Here is a 21611-nt window from a genome sequence, read left to right as displayed (position 1 = left end):
CAGTAACTACGTGTGTGCCAGGTGTGCCTGGCATACAGCGCAGTTGCCCTGAGGGCGCTACGGCCAGCGGCTTGTAATGAGTCAAATTGACTCATTACAAGCCGCCTCTGCTGTGTGCGCCGCGCTGTAGAAGCTGGTCCGGAGGCAGGGGAGGAGAGCAGCAGCGCCGGAGGCAGCGGAGAAGGAGTAGGAGGGAGGGGGACTGAAGCCGCAGCAGCGCCATGTAATTGGTAGAGGCGCCGCTGCAGCAGTCCCCTCTCCGTATTGGCTACCCGGCGCGGTTCCTTCATCCTAGTATTCACAGCGACGGCAGGCAGCCAATGCAGAAGGAGAGGGGACTGCTGCAGCGGCGCCTCTACCAATTACATAGCGCTGCTGCGGCTCCAGTCCCCCTCCCTCCTCCTCCTCTGCCCGGGATCTGCCAGCACGAGAAGCCTGAAGATATGGTAAGTATCTCTCTCTCTCTTTCTATCTATTTCTCTATCTATTCTGTCTGCCGCAATGTGTAAAAAGGGGGACTGGCTGCCGTAATGTGTTAAAAGGGGGACGCTGTCTGCCGCAATGTGCAAAAAAGGGGACGCTGTCTGCCGTAATGTGTAAAAATGGGGAAGCTGTCTGCCGTAATGTGTAAAAAGTAGTGATGAGCGGATTCGGTTTACTCGGTTCTCAAATCATTTTCTCCTAGTCTGTAGAGGATTCTGGGGACTCCGTAAGGATCATGGGGTATAGACGGGCTCCGCAGGAGACATGGGCACTATAAAGAATTTTTAGTATGGGTGTGCACTGGCTCCTCCCTCTATGCCCCTCCTCCAGACCTCAGTTAGAGAACTGTGCCCAGAGGAGATGGACAATACGAGGAAAGGATTTTGTTAATCTAAGGGCAAGATTCATACCAGCCCACACCAATCATACCATATAACCTGGAAACATGCAACCAGTTAACAGTATGAACAAACAACAGCATCAGTCAAAGACCGAGTCCCACTGTAAAATAACCCTTATATAAGCAACAACTATAAACAAGTCTTGCAGAGTAAGTCCACACTGGGACGGGCGCCCAGCAACCTCTACGGACTAGGAGAAAAATATTTACCGGTAGGTTTAAAATCTTATATTCTCTTACGTCCTAGAGGATGCTGGGGACTCCGTAAGGACCATGGGGTTTATACCAAAGCTCCAAACCGGGCGGGAGAGTGCGGATGACTCTGTAGCATTGATTGAGCAAACGCGAGGTCCTCATTAGCCAGAGTATCAAACTTGTAGAATTTTGCAAAAGTGTTTTAACCCGACCAAGTAGCCGCTCGGCATAACTGCAAAGCCGAGACGCCTCGGGCAGGTGCCCAAGAAGAACCCACCTTCCTAGTGGAATGGACCTTTACCGAATTTGGTAACGGCAATCCAGCCGTAGAATAAGCTTGCTGAATAGTGTTACAGATCCAGCGAGCAATAGTCTGTTTTGACGCAGGCGCGCCAATCTTGTTGGCTGCATACAGGACAAACAGAGCCTCTGTTTTCCTAACCCTAGCCGTCCTGGCTACATAAATCTTTAAAGCCCTGACTACATCCAGGGACTTGGAGTCCTCCAAGTCACTCGTAGCTACAGGCACCACGATAGGTTGGTTCATATGAAATGAAGACACCACCTTAGGTAAAAACTGAGGACAAGTCTTCAATTCTGTTCTATCCACATGAAAAATCAAGAAGGGGCTCTTGTGTGACAAGGCCTCCAATTCCGACACCCGCCTTGCCGAAGCCAAGGCCAATAACATGACCACCTTCCAGGTGAGAAATTTCAATTCAACCGTTTGAAGGGGTTCAAACCAGTGTGATTTAAGGAACTGTAACACCACGTTCAGGTCCCATGGTGCCACTGGGGGCACAAAAGGAGGCTGGATGTGCAGCACTCCCTTCACAAAAGTTTCGTCTTCTGGGAGAGAAGCCAATTCCTTCTGAAAGAATATAGACAGGGCCGAAATCTGTACCTTAATGGAGCCTAACTTCAGGCCCATATCCACTCCTGTCTGTAGGAAGTGGAGAAAACAGCCCAGATGGAAATCTTCCGTAGAAGCATTCTTAGTTTCACACCAAAAGACATATTTCCGCCAGATACGGTGATAATGTTTCGCCGTCACCTCCTTCCTAGCCTTTATTAGAGTAGGTATGACCTCCTCCAGAATACCTTTCCCAGCTAGGAGGCGGTGTTCAACCGCCATACCGTCAAACGTAACCGCGGTAAGTCTTGGAACACGCAGGGCCCCTGCTGCAATAGGTCCTCCCTGAGATGAAGAGGCCAAGGATCTTCTGTGAGCATTTCCCGAAGATCTGAGGACCAGGCCCTTCGAGGCCAATCTGGAACAATGAGTATTGTCTGTACTCTTTTTCGTCTTATGATCCTCAAAATTTTTGCGATGAGAGGAAGAGGAGGAAACACATAGACCGACTGAAACACCCATGGTGTTACCAGGGCGTCTACTGCTATTGCCTGAGGGTCCTGGGACCTGGCACAATACCTCTGAAGCTTCTTGTTGAGGCGTGATGCCATCATGTCTATTTGAGGAATTCCCCAGAGATCCGTTATCTCTGCAAAGACTTCTTGATGAAGTCCCCACTCTCCTGGATGGAGATCGTGCCTGCTGAGGAAGTCCGTCTCCCAGTTGTCCACTCCCGGAATGAAGACAGCTGACAGAGCGCTTACGTGATTTCCCGCCCAGCGAAGAATCCTGGTGGCTTCCGCCATCGCGACTCTGCTCCTTGTCCCGCTTTGGCGGTTCACATGAGCCATGGCTGTGACATTGTCTGATTGAATCAGAACCGGTAAGTTAAGAAGAAGACTCTCCGCTTGTCGAAGGCCGTTGTATATGGCCCTTAATTCTAGCACGTTGATGTGCAGACAAGACTCCCGGCTTGACCATAGTCCCTGAAAATTTCTTCCTTGGGTGACTGCTCCCCATCCTCGGAGGCTCGAGTCCGTGGTCACTAGAACCCAGTCCTGAATGCCGAACCTGTGACCCTCTAGGTGAGCACTTTGCAGCCACCATAGAAGAGACACCCTGGCCCTGGGGGACAGTGTTATTTTCTGATGTATTTGTAGGTGGGACCCGGACCACTTGTCCAGAAGGTCCCACTGAAACGTCCTCGTATGAAACCTGCCGAATGGAATGGCCTCGTAAGAGGCCACCATTTTTCCCAGAACTCGAGTGCATTGATGAACTGACACCCTTTTTGGCTTTAGCAGGTCTCTGACCATGTTATGGAGGTCCTGGGCTTTTTCCAACGGAAGAAAAACCTTCTTTTGTTCCGTGTCCAGTATCTTGCCTAGAAACGATAGTCGAGTTGTCGGCACCAATTGCGACTTTGGCAGACTGAGAATCCAACCGCGCTGTTGGAGCACTCTCAGGGAGAGCGACACGTTCTGCAGCAATCGATCCCTTGATCTCGCCTTTATCAGGAGATCGTCCAAGTATGGGATAATTGTGATTCCTTGTTTGCGCAGGATCACCATCATTTCCGTCATTACCTTGGTGAAAATCCTCGGGGCTGTGGAAAGCCCAAACGGCAATGTCTGAAACTGGTAATGACAATCCTGTACAGCGAATCTCAGGTACTCCTGATGAGAGGGATATATGGGGACATGAAGGTAAGCATCCTTTATGTCTAGCGACACCATAAAATCCCCCCCTTCCAGGCTGGATATCACAGCTCGGAGCGATCCCATCTTGAATTTGAATCTTTTCAAGTACAGGTTTAGGGATTTTAGATTTAAAATGGGTTTGACCGGACCATCCGGTTTCGGGACCACAAACAGGGTCGAATAATATCCTTTTCCCTGTTGGAGCAGGGGAACCCTGACAATCACTTGCTGTTGACATAGCGTTTGAATTGCAGATAACACTGCTTCCCTCTCTGGGGAAGAAGCTGGTAAGGCCGACTTAAAAAACCAGCGCGGGGGCACCTCCTCGAATTCCAGCTTGTAGCCCTGGGATACAATTTCTATCGCCCAAGGATCCACGTCTGACCGAACCCATACTTGGCTGAAGAGTCGAAGGCGTGCCCCCACCGGTGCGGACTCCCGTAGGGGAGCCCCAGCGTCATGCAGTGGACTTAGTAGAAGCCGTGGAGGACTTCTGCTCCTGGGAACCAGCCGAAGCAGGTGTTCTTTTCCCTCTACCCTTACCTCTGGCAAGGAAGGAGGAGCCCCGACCTCTTCTGGACTTATGCGACCGAAAAGACTGCATCTGCTATTGTGGAGTTTTCTTTTGCTGTTGGGGAACAAAAGGTAAAAAGGTAGATTTACCCGCTGTAGCTGTGGAAACCAGGTCCGCGAGACCGTCCCCAAACAACACGTCACCCTTGTAAGGTAAAACCTCCATATGCTTTTTTGAGTCCGCATCCCCCGTCCATTGGCGGGTCCATAAGGATCTTCTCGCAGAAATAGCCATGGCATTGGCTTTGGAACCCAGCAATCCAATGTCTCTTTGAGCGTCTCTCATATGTAAGACTGCGTCCTTAATATGGGCTAAAGTTAACAAAATGGTATCCTTATCTAGGGTATCACGGTCAGCTGACAGGGTATCTGTCCAAGCTGCAACTGCGCTACATACCCATGCCGACGCAATTGCTGGTCTGAGCAAAGTACCAGTATGTGTATAAATAGACTTTAACGTAGTCTCCTGCCTACAGTCCGCAGGATCCTTGAGGGCCGCCGTGTCAGGAGACGGCAGCGCCACCTTCTTGGACAGGCGCATTAAAGCCTTGTCCACGCTGGGAGAGGATTCCCAACGTACCCTGTCCTGCGTAGGGAAAGGGTATGCCATAAGAACCCTTTTGGGAATATGCAGTTTCTTATCTGGAGATTCCCAAGCTTTTTCAAATAACTCGTTAAGTTCATGAGATGGGGGAAAGTTCACTACCTGCTTCTTTCCCTTAAACATGTGTACCCTCTTGTCGGGAATCGAGGGTTCATCAGTGATATGCAAAATATCCTTTATTGCAATAATCATACACTGAATACTTTTTGTCACCCTAGGGTGCAATCTTGCTTCCTCGTAGTCGAGACTGGAGTCAGAGTCCGTGTCGGTATCTGTGTCTACTATTTGTGACAATGGACGTTTCTGAGACCTTGAAGGGCCCTGTGAGTCGGTCCAATCCGTGGATTGACCCCCTGTTGTCTCCCTGGACTGTGCTTTGTCCAGTCTCTTATGTAATGATGCTACACTTGCATTTAACATATGCCACATATCCATCCATTCCTGAGTCGGCACTACCGACGGGGACTCAGCACTTATTTGCTCCACCTCCTCCTTGGACGAGCCTTCCACTTCAAACATGCCGACACGCACGTACCGACACCCCACACAAAACGGGATATATCTATAAGGGGACAATTCCACAACCAGGCCCTTTGGAAAGACAGAGAGAGAGTATGCCAGCACACACCCAGCGCCAAAACTGACACTGGAATGAACCCAGATAGCGCTTTTATATATATATATAACAATAATTTTCCCACTCACTGCGCCTGATAATTGTGTCCCCCCCCCCTCCTCTTTTTCAGCCCTCTGAGCCTTGTTCAGCAGGGGAGAGTCCGGGGAGCCAGCGTTTCTGCAGCTTCTGTGGAGAAAATGGCGCTGGTTAGTGCTGAGGGATCAAGCTCCGCCCCCTCCAGCAGCGGGTTTTGGTCCCACTCTGATTTTCAAAATATGGCGGGGGTTAATCTATTCACTGCCTCCGCAGCCCAATACACTCTATAATGCCATCCATGAGGTTTATTGCTGCCCAGGGCGCCCCCTCCCTGCGCCCTGCACCCATCTGTGCCTGCTTCTGTGTGTGTTGTGGGAGCTTACCTCAGTGAAGATCTGAAGTCTTCTGCCGCCTTGAAGTCTTCTTTTCTTGTCATACTCACCTGGCTTCTATCTTCCGGCTCTGCGAGGAGGACGGCGGCGCGTCTCCGGGACGAACTGCAGGGTGAGAACTGCGTTCCGACTCCCTCTGGAGCTAATGGTGTCCAGTAGCCTAAGAAGCAGAGCCTATCATTTAAGTAGGTCTGCTTCTCTCTCCTCAGTCCCACGATGCAGGGAGCCTGTTGCCAGCAGTTCTCCCTGAAAATAAAAAACCTAACAAAATTCTTTAAACAGAGAAACTCAGGAGAGCTCCCAGTAATGCACCCTATCTCATCTGGGCACAAGATCTAACTGAGGTCTTGGGGAGGGGCATAGAGGGAGGAGCCAGTGCACACCCATACTAAAAGTTCTTTATAGTGCCCATGTCTCCTGCGGAGCCAGTCTATACCCCATGGTCCTTACGGAGTCCCCAGCATCCTCTAGGATGTAAGAGAAATATATGCTGCTTTGAATGTCACAATGAGCACAGTGGCCTCCATCATGCGTGAATGGAAGAAGTTCGGAAACCACCAGGATTCTTCCAAGAGCTGGCTGGTTGTCTAAACTGAGTGATCGGGGGAAAAGGGCCCTAGTCAGGGAGGCGACCAAGAACCTGATGGTCAGAGCTACAGCATTCCTCTATGGAGAGAGGAGAAACTTCCAGTAGGACAACCATCTCTCCAGCAATCCACCAAACAGGCCTGTATGGCAGAGTGGCCAGATGGAAGCAACTCCTTAGTAAAAAGCACATGGCAGCTTGCCTGGAATTTGCCAAAAATGCACCTGAAGGACTCTCAGACCATGAGAAATAATTCCCTGGTCTGATGAGACAAAGATTGGACTCTTTGGCGTGAATGCCAGGCGTCATGTTTGGATGAAACCAAGAACCGCTCATCACCAAGCCAATACCATCCCCACAGTGGTGGCAGCATCATTCTGTGGGGATGTTTTTCAGCTGCAGGAACTGGGAGGCTTGTCAGGATCGAGGGAACGATGAATGCAGCAATGTACAGAGACATCCTGGATGAAAACCTGCTCCAGAGTGCTCTTGACCTTAGACTAGGGCGATGGTTCATCTTTCAGCAGGAAAACGACCATAAGCACATAGCCAAGATATCAAAGGAGTGGCTTCAGGACAACTCTGTAAATGTCCTTGAGTGACCCAGCCAGAACCCAGACTTGAATCTGATTGAATATCTCTGGAGAGATCTGAAAATGACTATGCACCGACGCTTCCCATCCAACCTGATAGAGCTTGAGAATGGGCGAAACTGCCAAAAGATAGGTGTGCCAAGCTTGTGGCATCATATTTAAAAAGACTTGAGGTTGTAATTGCTGCCAAAGGTGCATCAACAAAGTATTGAGCAATGGCTGTGAATATTTATGTACATGTGACTTCTTAGTTTTTTATTTTGAATAAATTTGCAGAAATCTCAAAAAAAAAATTACTTTGTCATTAGTGGGTATTGTGTGTAGAATTTTGAGGGGAAAAAATAAATTTCTTCTAGTTTGGAATAAGGCTGTAACATAACAAAATGTGGAAAAAATAAAGCGCTGTGAATACTTTCCGGATGTAGGAATCCAGGCCAGCATTTTCCATGCTGATATTAGTGCTTGTTAGGGCTTAATATGAAGGGGTATAAATTCCCCATCTGTAGAACTTTCCTCATGCCTTGAGAAAGATACGGTGGTATCAAAACGCATTGGTGAAAAAGGGGTTACAGAAGGTGGAACACTTACCTAAGGATCGGATGGACGGTATCCAGGGACGCCTGTAATCTTCCATAATCTGTGCTTATTTTGTCTGCTTGTTTGAGTGGACAATAACATCTGGTAGGAGTCTCATCCATATGTATTTTTAACAACTTGTTCATGCTTTTGTGTCTACCTGCATTAGTAGACAATATCTACTGGTACGCATGTTTTAGATATGTTTTAACAAATTGTTTGTACGTTTTTAAACTATGGCAAGTTTTTTTTTTATTTACTGTACATATTGCTGGAGTATTGAAGGATAAAGGTGTGGAGTTACAGTGAGCCATCAGTATAGCATGATCGATATCTGCTCCTTGAGCTCCGTCTGTCTGACAATATTTCGGTAGACCACATATTCTGGCATGAGTTAGTAATTTTACATATAAAACCCTGAATAAGGATTTAACTATGATGTCGAGGTATCGAAAAAGAAAAAGAACATCATAGAAAACAATGAAAATCTTCTGAATTGAAGGACTGTGATTTATTATACTAAGTATTGTGTGCACTTTCGTTTGGTGGTACCTTTTGTTTTTTGTGTTTGAAAAATGACAATTAGGAGCTGGTTGGCCGGTACTTTATCACCGTGATATTTATCACTCTCCAAAGCTTGATAAATCTGGACTACTGTTTTGACAAACTTATGGTTTGTATTTTAATGTTTGTATAGAAATCAAAAGGGAGATGTATCAAGTAGTGAAAACAGTGGGGAAGTGGACAAATGGAGAAGGTGTCCAATCAACCAATCAGCTTCAAGGTAGCATTTATCAAGTACATTTTCTAAAATGATTGGTAGAAGCTTAAAATGGGTGTGGGTGTGGTATAGAAGGTTGACATTGTTAAGTTCGACAGTCAATAGGTCGACGCCAAATGGTCGACGTGCGTTAGGTCAACAGTTACAAAACGTCGACACAGTCAAAAGGTCGACATGACAATGGTTGACCACTTTTTTGAGGAGGGGGGGTTGGGCAAATATTGTATATTTCATGTTCTGTGACCACAAATGTAGACCCACGCGGGCTCGCTTCCCTCACCACACTTCTACCAAGTGATATGTATACAGAAACTTGGGGTCTGTTGTATTTAAACATGACAGGTTTGTGTATACGTCACTTGTGATTATCCCCAAATAATATTTTTTCTGTACTCAACATATATAATTACCTGGTGGATGCCTCTCGTGAACCTGCAGGTTATGTATTTCATGTAACCTTAGGTTGCAGATTTCAGCGCTGCATCAATATATACTCTCAACAGGGCTATCATTGTGTGGGTTCGTAATCTCAAGGCACAAGTGATGCCTTGTTACTTTTAACAGTATATCAGTGATGTCGGTGGGGTGAGGCAGAGCTTTTCCTGTCATACTAACGTTTGACTGTATAAAGTATCTGAAAAATAACGAGTTTTATGGTAAGAACTTAACTTTGTTAAAACTCTTTCTGCAAGGTACACTGGGCTCCACAAGGATAGACATTGGGGTGTAGAGTAGGATCTTGATCCGAAGCACCAACAGGCTCAAAAGCTTTGACCTTCTTCCCAAGATGCATAGCGCCACCTCCTATATCACTCCGCCTCCGTGCACAGGAGCTCAGTTTTGTTAACCAGCCCAATGCAGTAGCAAGTAAAAGAGACGACAACTGTCAGTTGCCACAAACACCACACTCTCTCGACAGGAGAAGTGTCAGCGGCTAATGCCATACCAACCCAAAGAAGCTAAGTGCGTCAGGGTGGGCGCTTTGTGGAGCCCAGTGTACCTCGCAGAAAGAGTTTTAACAAAGGTAAGTTTTTACCATAAAACTCATTTTCTGCTGCGGGGTACACTGGGCTCCACAAGGATAGACATTGGGGATGTCCTAAAGCAGTTCCTTGTGTAGCGGGCACAAGAACCCGGCGTCCAAAGGAAGCATCCTGGAAAGCAGCGGTATCGAAGGCATAGAACCTAATGAATGTGTTCACTGAGGACCACGTAGCCACCTTGCACAATTGTTCAAGGGTCGCACCACGGCGGGCCGCCCAAGAAGGTCCAAGAGACAGAGTAGAATGGGCCGTGATGTGAGCAGGAGCGGACAGACCAGCCCTCACATAAGCATGTGCAATCACCATTCTAATTCATCTGGCCAAAGTCTGCTTCTGAGCAGGCCAGCCCCGTTTGTGAAATTCAAACAGAATAAAGAGAGAATCAGATTTCCTAACAGAAGCAGTTCTCTTCACATAGATACGGAGAGCCCGTACCACATCCAAAGACCGCTCTTTGGGAGACAGATCAGGAGAAACAAGTGCCGGAACCACAATCTCCTGGGTGAGGTGGAACGAAGAAACCACCTTAGGCAAATAAACGGGACAGTCATGGTGAAATATCAGATATGGGGAACTACAAGACAAGGCACCCAAATCCGACACTCTTCTAGCTGAAGCAATAGCCAGCAGAAACACCACCTTAAGGGAAAGCCACTTAAGATCAGCTGAACCAAGAGTTTCAAACGGAGACTCTTGTAACGGCTCCAAAACCACCTACAAGTCCCAAGGAGCCATAGGCGGGACATAGGGAGGTTGGATGCACAACACACCCTGAGTAAAGGTATGCACATCAGGTAAGGTCGCAATTTTTCTCTGAAACCACACGGACAAGGCAGATATTTGAACCTTGAGGGAGGCCAGACGCAGGCCTAAGTCCAGGCCCTGCTGTAGAAAAGCCAACAACTTGGCTATACTAAACTTGGTAGCGTCATAATCGTTAGATGCGCACCAAACAAAGTAAGAATGTCAGACCCTATAGTAAACCCGAGCAGAAACCGGTTTCCGGGCCCGCGACATAGTTTGAATGACCACCTCAGAAAACCCTTTAGCCCTTAAGACGGAAGCTTCAAGAGCCACGCCGTCAAAGACAGCCAGGCTAGGTCCTGGTAGACACAGGGGCCCTGAACGAGGCTGTCTGGGCATTGTGGAAGTAGAATTGGATGCTCTGACGATAGGCCTTGCAGGTCTGAGAACCAGTGCCGTCTGGGCCACACTGGAGCTATGAGAAGCAGAATTCCTTTTTCTTGCTTGAACTTCCGAATTACCCTGGGCAGGAGTGACACCGGAGGGAACACGTACGGCAGCCGAAACCTCCACGGTACCGCCAGCGCATCCACGAATGCTGCTTGAGGACCCCTCGTACTTGCTCCGAAGACCAGAACCTTGTGATTGTGTCGAGACGCCATCAGATCTACGTCTGGAAGACTCCACTTTTCCACTAGGAGTTGAAACACTTCTGGATGGAGGCCCCACTCGCCGGCATGCACGTCCTGACGACTGAGAAAGTCCGCTTCCCAATTCAGGATTACTGGAATGAATACTGCCGATATGGCCGGTAGATGGCGTTCCGCCCACTGTAGAATCTGTGAGACTTCCTTCATTGCTAGGCGGCTTCGAGTGCCGCCTTGATGATTTATGTATACCACTGTGGTGGCGTTGTCCAACTGTACTTGAACAGGACGGTTCTGAATTAAATGCTGGGCTAGGTTCAAGGCATTGAAGACCGCCCGCAACTCCAGAATATTGATCGAGAGGAGGGACTCCACCTTGGTCCACCGCCCCTGAAGGGAGTGTTGCTCCAGCACCGTGCCACAACCTCTTAGACTGGCATCTGTCGTCAACAGGACCCAGTCGGATATCCAGAACAGACTGCCCCTGCACAGTTGTTGGTCCCGGAGCCACCAGAGCAGTGACAGACGGACCTCCGGAGTCAATGAGATCATTTGAGACCTGATCCGGTGAGGCAGGCCGTCCCATTTGGCTAGAATCAGCCTCTGGAGAGGGCGAGAGTGAAATTGAGCGTACTCCACCATGTCGAATGCTGACACCATGAGGCCCAGCACCTGCATCGCCGAATGTATCGACACTTGCGGACGAGATAGGAAGCAACGAATTCTGTCCTGACGTTTCAGGACTTTCTCCTGAGACAGGAACAACCGCTGGTTGTGAGTGTCCAATAGTGCTCCCAGATGCACCATGCTCTGAGCAGGGATCAGGGATGACTTCTTCCAGTTGATGAGCCACCCGTGGGCTTGCAGAAACCGGACCGTCACATCTAGATGACGCAGGAGAAGTTCTGGGGAATTTACCAGGATCAACAAGTCGTCCAAATACGGCAGTATCCTAACCCCTTGACAGCGGAGTACCACCGTCATCACCACCATGACTTCTGTAAAGACTCGTGGAGCCGTTGTTAAACCAAAAGGTAATGCCCGAAACTGGTAATGGCAGTTGCCAATCGCAAATCTGAGGTATTGCTGATGAGACACTGCTATAGGAATATGCAGGTAAGCATCCTGTATATGCAGGGAGACCATGAAGTCCCCAGGTTCCAAGGCCAGAACTATAAAGCGAAGGGTTTCCATCCGGAACCTGGAAACCTTCACAAACCTGTTCAATGCCTTGAGGTTGAGAATGGGCCGGGAGGACCCATTCGGTTTCGGGACTAGAAACAGCGGAGAATAGTATCCCCGGTCCCTCTGCGCAAGAGGCACCTGTACTACAACTCCTGTATCCAGGAGGGTCTGTACCACGAAATGTAGAGTGTTTGCCTTTGTCTTGTCCAACGGGACATCTGGCTGGCAAAATCGATGAGGGGGTCGGTTTTTAAAGGCTATGGCGTGACGACTTCCCATACCCAGGCATCTGAAGTGGTCTTCAACCATTCCTGGGTATACCCTAGAAGCCGGCCCCCCACCCTGGGATCCCCAGGCATATCTGTCTTGGAAGCTGGCTGACGGGCCGCCCAGGCTCTTTTGGGCTTAGGCTTACCAGGTTTGGAAGTGCGGGCCTGCTTGTTGTACGCCTGACCTTTTGCTTTTCCTGAAGGACGAAAGAGGCGAAAGGAAGTACCTTTAGCCTTCGACACAGAAGGAGCAGTACTTTGCAGACAGACAGTTTTGGCAGTAGCCATGTCAGCCACAATCTTATTTAAGTCCTCCCCAAACAGAATATCTCCCTTAAAAGGGAGTACCTCCACAGTTTTTCTAGAGTCCAGATCCACAGACCAGGATCTCAGCCACAATATCCGGCGAGCGAGGACTGACGTAGTAGAGGCCTTGGCTGCCAGGATACCGGCATCAGAAGCCGCCTCTTTAATATAACGAGAAGCTGTGACAATATAAGACATTGTCTAGCATGGTCAGAGGAGATTTCAGCATCTAACTCCAAGGCCCATGCTTCAATGGCCTCTGCAGCCCATGTTGCTGCAATAGTGGGCCTTTGTGCAGCACCCGTGAGGGTGTAAATCGCTTTCAGACAACCCTCCACACGTTTATCCGTAGGCTCTTTTAGAGACGTGACGGTGGTGACCGGTAGAGCTGAAGAAACCACCATCACAGCCACATGTGAGTCCACTGGAGGAGGCGTTTCCCAATGCTTAGACAGCTCCGGCGCGAGGGGATAGCGAGCCAGCATCTTCCTTTGAGGCACAAACTTCGTACCCGGGTTTTCCCAGAGCTCCTGACGTATATAAATTAGGTGGTCAGAGTGAGGTAAAACTTGTTTAATCACCTTCTGACTCTTGAACCTATCTGGTTTCTTAGGAGGAACGGATGGCTTGGTATCCGTAATCTGTAAAATTAACTTAATAGCCTCCAAAAGATCAGAAACATTCACATGTGAACCACCCTACCCATCAGCCGTATCTGAGTCAGAACCTGTGGGGTCAGTGTAAGTGCCGTCTTCATCCGACGAGGTGTCAGTGACAGCAGTGGATTGTGAGGAGACAAGCGCTCACTTAGAGGACCCCTTGGACATTGGCGAGTGACGGTCAGACTTTTTAGTAGTCAGGGACTGGTTCAACTTCTTTATTTGAGCAGATAAATCGTCCGCCCACGGCGGGTTAGCTGCAGGTACCACAAACTGTTGCACCGGCATTGGGGATCCCATAGGGTGTGTTAGTTTATAAACTAGCGTATGCAGAAGCGTGCAAAAAGCGGCCCATGGCGGGTCATTATTTGCCCCTGTTGCCACCGTCCCACTGGGACCAGAGCCCAAAGCAGCTATATTCTCCTCATAGGTATCTGCGGCTTCAGCAACACCGGCAGTGTGTTCAGCCTCAGAACCGTTACCCTCAGAAGCAGACATGATATAACTTGCAGTATCAGGTAACACAGTACAATTTGTCAGCAGCACAATACCTCTAGCCCAAACTTCTGCGCAGTGTAGTCAGCACCAGCAGAGATAAAGGAGAGATATGGTGACTAAATTACAGAGAAAAATACGTAATACAGTATATCTTTGTGAAAATCCTATATTAGATAAAACCTGATGCACCAAGTCCCCTCAGGTTATAGACTATAGGGATAGCAGGTTGAGTGAAAGACACGAAATGGACACCACTCAGCTATCAAATGCACACACAAATAGTCACAGTCTGTACAATGCAGAGGTTATTACTAACAATAATACTGCACTGGACCAGCTTACACAGCTATATAACAATAGATATAACAGTACACAGTAAGAACTGGATGTATATCACAGGGTAATTGTACTAGGAAACCCTGACTAAGTGCACTCTTTCTTAACTAACACTGACTAAAAAAGGCAGGTAGAATACTTAAGTGTCTTGTAAAGTCACAGAACTGACAACCAGGCGGCTTTACATAGGAGGATTTGCCCAAGCATTCCCAGGAACAGTGAGCTGGGGGATAATGGCGCCGCAGACACTGACAGGGAGTGAGGGAGAGACAGATATGCAGCTCCAGGGCGGGAACATTTGCAGAAAATGGCGCCCTGGGGCTGGGGGAGGGGCTCCAGGTCTAAGCCTTATCCCCTCTGCTTGCAAAACCACCAGGTACTGCGGGCTACTTGTAAAAAAGGTTTAGAGAGAAAACCTGACCTGCACCCATGCACTGGTGATCTAGTGGGATAGCCTGTACTGCCACAGTGTCCACCGCCAGCGTGCGCGGCCCGCCTCCGACCGGCCGCGCCAGATCGCGATAAAGTGCGGGTTTCGCAAGCGGGACCCACTTACCTCCTCCCGAAGTGCGGCCACGCGATCCCGGAGAGCCCCAGCCATGTGTGACTAACTTGGAAGAAAACCGGAGCCTCCTGATGTAGGTACCCGGCAACCAGGGCACGGGAGTGTACAGCGCCGATTGGGGAGAGATGGAGCTGCAGCAGGCAATGTCTACTGACATCCAGCACAATCTGTGCCTCTGCTGCAGCCCTTGTAGTCTTCTATTTTCCTCAGAAAAAGCTTTTATAGAGTTGCTGTGAGCAGCTCTTCCTGTTACATGCTTGCACTGCAAGCACCAACTACAAACTGAGCTCCTGTGCACGGAGGCGGGGTGATATAGGAGGCAGCGCTATGCATCTTGCGAAGAAGGTCAAAGCTTTTGAGCCTGTTGGTGCTTCGGATCAAGATCCTACTCTACACCCCAATGTCTATCCTTGTGGAGCCCAGTGTACCCCGCAGCAGAAACAAAGAATATGTTTGAAGTATCTTCTTTGTATTATTATTCTAATCATTTTTATAGTCAAATCTCTGGAGCAAAAAGTCTATGGCAGGTGAGGCACTGCCTCCCTTACCTATCTTTTCCGCTCATCTCTGATCAAATCTCACCAAATTTCCAGCTGTATATACTGTTGCACCTGCACCCTTTGGCTCATATACTGTATTGTGTGTAAACCTGGCTCTGGTGTTAGCCAGCGCCTCCTGAGCCATTTACCTCACTGCACGTCCCTGCAGTATATAATGTATTTGTGAATTCAATAATGCAGCCATGATAAACTGATTATCAGGATAGACCCCTATCCACTATTGCAAATTGCCTACAGCACTGGCTGACACACACTTTGGGCCAGATTCAAATGATAATTGTGACGGGAGATAGAGGGGCGATATTTAAATGTCCAACGCTATCGCGATGATCGCACTCATTTGACGTGCCTAAAACCTGACTAAAATATTGGGCGCGATCGTGAAGAGACCCGAATGGGTGCCCAAACTGTTCTCTTTACATTATTATTATCCTTTATTTATATGGCGCCACAAGGGTTCCGCAGCGCCCAGAACATGCATTTAATCTCGTAACTGCCGGAGGTAGCAATCTGAAATGTAGTTGCAGTAACATTAGAAAACCGCCGGCGGGTGCGACAGGGGACGGGCAGAAGATTTGAATCCGGCCTCTTATATTTCTGTATTGTATTTTGCATTCCATATTTTGTACATTTTCTCTATGTGTGTATCTGTTCTGATATTTGCTACTAATTAGCAGTGTTGTCTTTCGGTAAGCAGGGAGAATTACCGTTTTGAATGTATACCAATAAAAACATAAGATTTTAAAATAAGAATTTACTCACCGGTAATTCTATTTCTCGTAGTCCGTAGTGGATGCTGGGAACTCTGTAAGGACCATGGGGAATAGCGGGCTCCGAAGGAGGCTGGGCACTCTAGAAAGATTTATGACTACCTGGTGTGCGCTGGCTCCTCCCACTATGACCCTCCTCCAAGCCTCAGTTAGGACACTGTGCCCGAACGAGCTGCCATAATAAGGAAGGATTTTGAATCCCGGGTAAGACTCATACCAGCCACACCAATCACACCGTACAACTCGTGATACTATATCCAGTTTGACAGTATGAAAACAACTGAGCCTCTCAACAGATGGCTCAACAATAACCCTTTAGTTAGCAATAACTATTTACAAGTATTGCAGACAATCCGCACTTGGGATGGGCGCCCAGCATCCACTACGGACTACGAGAAATAGAATTACCGGTGAGTAAATTCTTATTTTCTCTGACGTCCTAGTGGATGCTGGGAACTCCGTAAGGACCATGGGGATTATACCAAAGCTCCCAAACGGGCGGGAGAGTGCGGATGACTCTGCAGCACCGAATGAGAGAACTCCAGGTCCTCCTCAGCCAGGGTATCAAATTTGTAGAATTTTGCAAACGTGTTTGCCCCTGACCAAGTAGCTGCTCGGCAAAGTTGTAAAGCCGAGACCCCTCGGGCAGCCGCCCAAGATGAGCCCACCTTCCTTGTGGAATGGGCATTTACAGATTTTGGCTGTGGCAGGCCTGCCACAGAATGTGCAAGCTGAATTGTACTACAAATCCAGCGAGCAATAGTCTGCTTAGAAGCAGGAGCACCCAGCTTGTTGGGTGCATACAGGATAAACAGCGAGTCAGATTTTCTGACTCCAGCCGTCCTGGAAACATATATTTTCAGGGCCCTGACAATGTCTAGCAACTTGGAGTCCTCCAAGTCCCTAGTAGCCGCAGGCACCACAATAGGCTGGTTCAGGTGAAACGCTGACACCACCTTAGGGAGAAACTGGGGACGAGTCCTCAATTCTGCCCTATCCATATGGAAAATCAGATAAGGGCTTTTACATGAAAAAGCCGCCAATTCTGACACTCGCCTGGCTGAAGCCAAGGCCAATAACATGACCACTTTCCACGTGAGATATTTCAGATCCACGGTTTTTAGTGGCTCAAACCAATGTGATTTTAAGAAACTCAACACCACGTTGAGATCCCAAGGTGCCACAGGAGGCACAAACGGGGGCTGAATATGCAGCACTCCTTTCACAAATGTCTGAACTTCAGGTACTGAAGCTAGTTCTTTTTTAAAGAAAATCGACAGAGCCGAGATCTGTACTTTAATGGAGCCTAGTTTTAGGCCCATATTCACTCCTGCTTGCAGGAAATGCAGAAATCGACCTAGTTGAAATTCCTCTGTTGGGGCCTTTTCGGCCTCGCACCATGCAACATATTTCCGCCATATGCGGTGATAATGATTTGCCGTAACATCTTTCCTGGCTTTAATAAGCGTAGGAATGACTTCCTCCGGAATGCCCTTTTCCTTCAGGATCCGGCGTTCAACCGCCATGCCGTCAAACGCAGCCGCGGTAAGTCTTGGAACAGACAGGGCCCCTGCTGTAGCAGGTCTTGTCTGAGCGGCAGAGGCCACGGGTCCTCTGAGATCATCTCTTGAAGTTCCGGGTACCACGCTCGTCTTGGCCAATCCGGAACCACAAGAATTGTGTTTACTCCTCGCTTTCTTATTATTCTCAATACCTTTGGTATGAGAGGCAGAGGAGGGAACACATAAACCGACTGGTACACCCACGGTGTCACTAGAGCGTCCACAGCTATCGCCTGAGGGTCCCTTGACCTGGCGCAATATCTTTTTAACTTTTTGTTGAGGCGGGACGCCATCATGTCCACCTGTGGTTTTTCCCAACGGTTTACCAGCATCTGGAAGACTTCTGGATGAAGTCCCCACTCTCCCGGGTGGAGGTCGTGTCTGCTTCCCAGTTGTCCACTCCCGGAATGAACACTGCTGACAGTGCTAGTACATGATTCTCCGCCCATCGGAGAATTCTTGTGGCTTCTGCCATTGCCATCCTGCTTCTTGTGCCGCCCTGTCGATTTACATGGGCGACTGCCGTGATGTTGTCTGACTGGATCAGCACCGGCTGGTGTAGGAGCAGGGATTTTGCTTGACTTAGGGCATTGTAAATGGCCCTTAGTTCCAGAATATTTATGTGAAGGGAAGTCTCCTGACTCGACCATAGTCCTTGGAAGTTTCTTCCCCTTGTGACTGCCCCCCAGCCTCGAAGGCTGGCATCCGTGGTCACCAGGACCCAGTCCTGTATGCCGAACCTGCGGCCCTCTAGAAGATGGGCACTCTGCAGCCACCACAGTAGAGACACCCTGGTTCTTGGAGACAGGGTTATTAAGCGATGCATCTGAAGATGCGATCCGGACCATTTGTCCAACAGGTCCCACTGAAAGATTCTGGCATGGAACCTGCCGAAGGGAATTGCTTCGTAAGAAGCTACCATCTTTCCCAGGACCCGCGTGCAGTGATGCACCGATACCTGTTTTGGTTTCAGGAGGTCTCTGACTAGAGATGACAACTCCCTGGCTTTCTCCTCCGGGAGAAACACTTTTTTCTGGACTGTATCCAGAATCATACCCAGGAACAGTAGACGTGTCGTCGGAACCAGCTGTGACTTTGGGATATTCAGAATCCAGCCGTGCTGGTGCAGCACTTCCTGAGATAGTGCTACTCCCACCAACAACTGTTCCTTGGACCTCGCCTTTATTAGGAGATCGTCCAAGTACGGGATAATTAAAACTCCCTTTTTTCGAAGGAGTATCATCATTTCCGCCATAACCTTGGTAAATACCCTCGGTGCCGTGGACAGTCCAAACGGCAGCGTCTGGAATTGGTAATGGCAATCCTGTACCACAAATCTGAGGTACTCCTGGTGAGGATGGTAAATGGGGACATGCAAGTAAGCATCCTTGATGTCCAGGGATACCATGTAATCCCCCTCGTCCAGGCTTGCAATAACCGCCCTGAGCGATTCCATCTTGAACTTGAATTTTTTTATGTATGTGTTCAAGGATTTCAAGTTTCAAATGGGTCTCACCGAACCGTCCGGTTTCGGCACCACAAATAGTGTGGAATAGTAACCCCGGCCTTGTTGAAGTAGGGGTACCTTGATTATCACCTGCTGGGGATACAGCTTGTGAATTGCCGCTAGCACCGCCTCCCTGTCTGAGGGAGCAATCGGCAAGGCAGATTTTAGGAACCGGTGGGGTGGAGACGCCTCAAATTCCAGTTTGTACCCCTGAGATACTATTTGAAGGATCCAGGGATCTACCTGTGAGCGAGCCCACTGATCGCTGAAATTCTTGAGGCGGCCCCCCACCGTACCTGGCTCCGCCTGTGGAGCCCCACCGTCATGCGGCGGACTTGGAAGAAGAAGCAGGGGAGGACTTTTGCTCCTGGGAACCTGCTGTTTGTTGCAGCCTTTTTCCCCTACCTCTGCCTCTGGACAGAAAAGACCCGCCTTTTCCACGCTTGTTTTTCTGGGTCCGAAAGGACTGAACCTGATAAAACGGCGCCTTCTTAGGCTGTGAGGGGACATGGGGTAAAAATGCTGACTTCCCAGACGTTGCTGTGGAAACTAGGTCCGAGAGACCCTCCCCAAATAATTCCTCACCCTTATAAGGCAAAACTTCCATGTGCCTTTTAGAATCTGCATCTCCTGTCCACTGGCGAGTCCATAAGCCTCTCCTAGCAGAAATGGACAATGCCCTTACTTTAGATGCCAGCCGGCAGATTTCCCTCTGTGCATCTCTCATATATAAGACTGAGTCTTTGATATGGTCTATGGTTAGCAGAATCGTGTCTCTGTCTAGTGTGTCAATATTTTCTGACAGTTTATCTGACCACGCAGCGGCAGCACTGCACATCCATGCTGACGCAATAGCTGGCCTAAGTATAATGCCTGAGTGTGTGTATACAGACTTCAGGATCGCCTCCTGCTTTCTATCAGCAGGTTCCTTGAGGGCGGCCGTATCCGGAGACGGTAGTGCCATCTTTTTAGACAAACGTGTGAGCGCTTTATCCACCCTAGGAGGTGTTTCCCAACGTGACCTATCCTCTGGCGGGAAAGGGAACGCCATTAGTACCTTCTTAGGAATTACCAATTTTTTATCAGGGAAAGCCCACGCTTCTTCACACACTTCATTTAATTCATCTGATGGGGGAAAAACTACGGGTAGTTTTTTCTCCCCAAACATAATACCCTTTTTAGTGGTACCTGTATTTATATCAGAAATGTGTAACACCTCTTTCATTGCCTCAATCATGCAGTGAATGGCCTTAGTGGGCATCAGGTTAGACTCATCGTCGTCGACACTGGTGTCAGTATCAGTGTCGACATCTGCGTCTGCGATCTGAGGTAGCGGGCGTTTCAGAGCCCCTGATGACCTTTGAGACGCCTGGACAGGCACGAGCTGAGAAGTCGGCTGTCCCACATTTGGCATGTCGTCAAATTTCTTATGCAAGGAGTCTATACGTGCACTCATTTCTTTCCATAAGCTCATCCACTCAGGTGTCTGCCCCGCAGGGGGTGACATCCCTTCTAAAGGCATCTGCTCCGTCTCCACATCATTATCCTCATCAAACATGTCGACACAGCCGTACCGACACACCGCACACACACAGGGAATGCTCTAACAGAGGACAGGACCCACAAAAGCCCTTTGGGGGGACAGAGTGAGAGTATGCCAGCACACACCAGAGCGCTATATAATGCAGGGACTAACTGAGTTATGTCCCCTATAGCTGCTTTTTCTATATAAATGTATACTGCGCCTAAATTTAGTGCCCCCCCTCTCTTTTTTACCCTTTTCTGTAGTGTAGACTGCGGGGAGAGCCAGGGAGCTTCCTACCAGCGGAGCTGTGAGGGAAAATGGCGCCAGTGTGCAGAAGGAGATAGCTCCGCCCCTTTTCCGCAGACTATTCTCCCGCTTTTTCCTATACTCTGGCAGGGGTATTTTCCACATATATAGCCTCTGGGGCTATATATTGTGGTATTTTTGCCAGCCAAGGTGTTATTATTGCTTCTCAGGGCGCCCCCCCCCAGCGCCCTGCACCCTCAGTGACCGGAGTGTGAAGTGTGTGTGAGGAGCAATGGCGCACAGCTGCAGTGCTGTGCGCTACCTTGGTGAAGACTGATGTCTTCTGCCGACGATTTTCCGGACCTCTTCTTGCTTCTGGCTCTGTAAGGGGGACGGCGGCGCGGCTCCGGGACCGAACACCAAGGACTGGGCCTGCGGTCGATCCCTCTGGAGCTAATGGTGTCCAGTAGCCTAAGAAGCCCAAGCTGGCTACAAGCAGGCAGGTTCGCTTCTTCTCCCCTTAGTCCCTCGCTGCAGTGAGCCTGTTGCCAGCAGGTCTCACTGAAAATAAAAAACCTAATTTCTATACTTTCTTTCTAAAGGCTCGGCCGGGCACAAAATCTAACTGAGGCTTGGAGGAGGGTCATAGTGGGAGGAGCCAGTGCACACCAGGTAGTCATAAATCTTTCTAGAGTGCCCAGCCTCCTTCGGAGCCCGCTATTCCCCATGGTCCTTACGGAGTTCCCAGCATCCACTAGGACGTCAGAGAAATTATGATTTAAGAAGAGTGCCCCAGCAAAA

At 49.0% G+C, this 21611-nt stretch overlaps 1 protein-coding gene across 1 annotated transcript in view; it reads right to left on the bottom strand.

Moving 5' to 3' along the window:
* LOC134927294 (macrophage mannose receptor 1-like) overlaps positions 1-21611 on the bottom strand; it is a 407906-nt gene that overhangs the window by 15872 nt on the left and 370423 nt on the right. The window lies entirely within an intron of this gene.

The sequence above is a fragment of the Pseudophryne corroboree genome, chromosome 5, assembly GCF_028390025.1.
Source record: "Pseudophryne corroboree isolate aPseCor3 chromosome 5, aPseCor3.hap2, whole genome shotgun sequence".
In the NCBI taxonomy this organism is placed as follows: domain Eukaryota; kingdom Metazoa; phylum Chordata; class Amphibia; order Anura; family Myobatrachidae; genus Pseudophryne; species Pseudophryne corroboree.
This window is presented reverse-complemented; position numbering and strand designations above follow the sequence as displayed.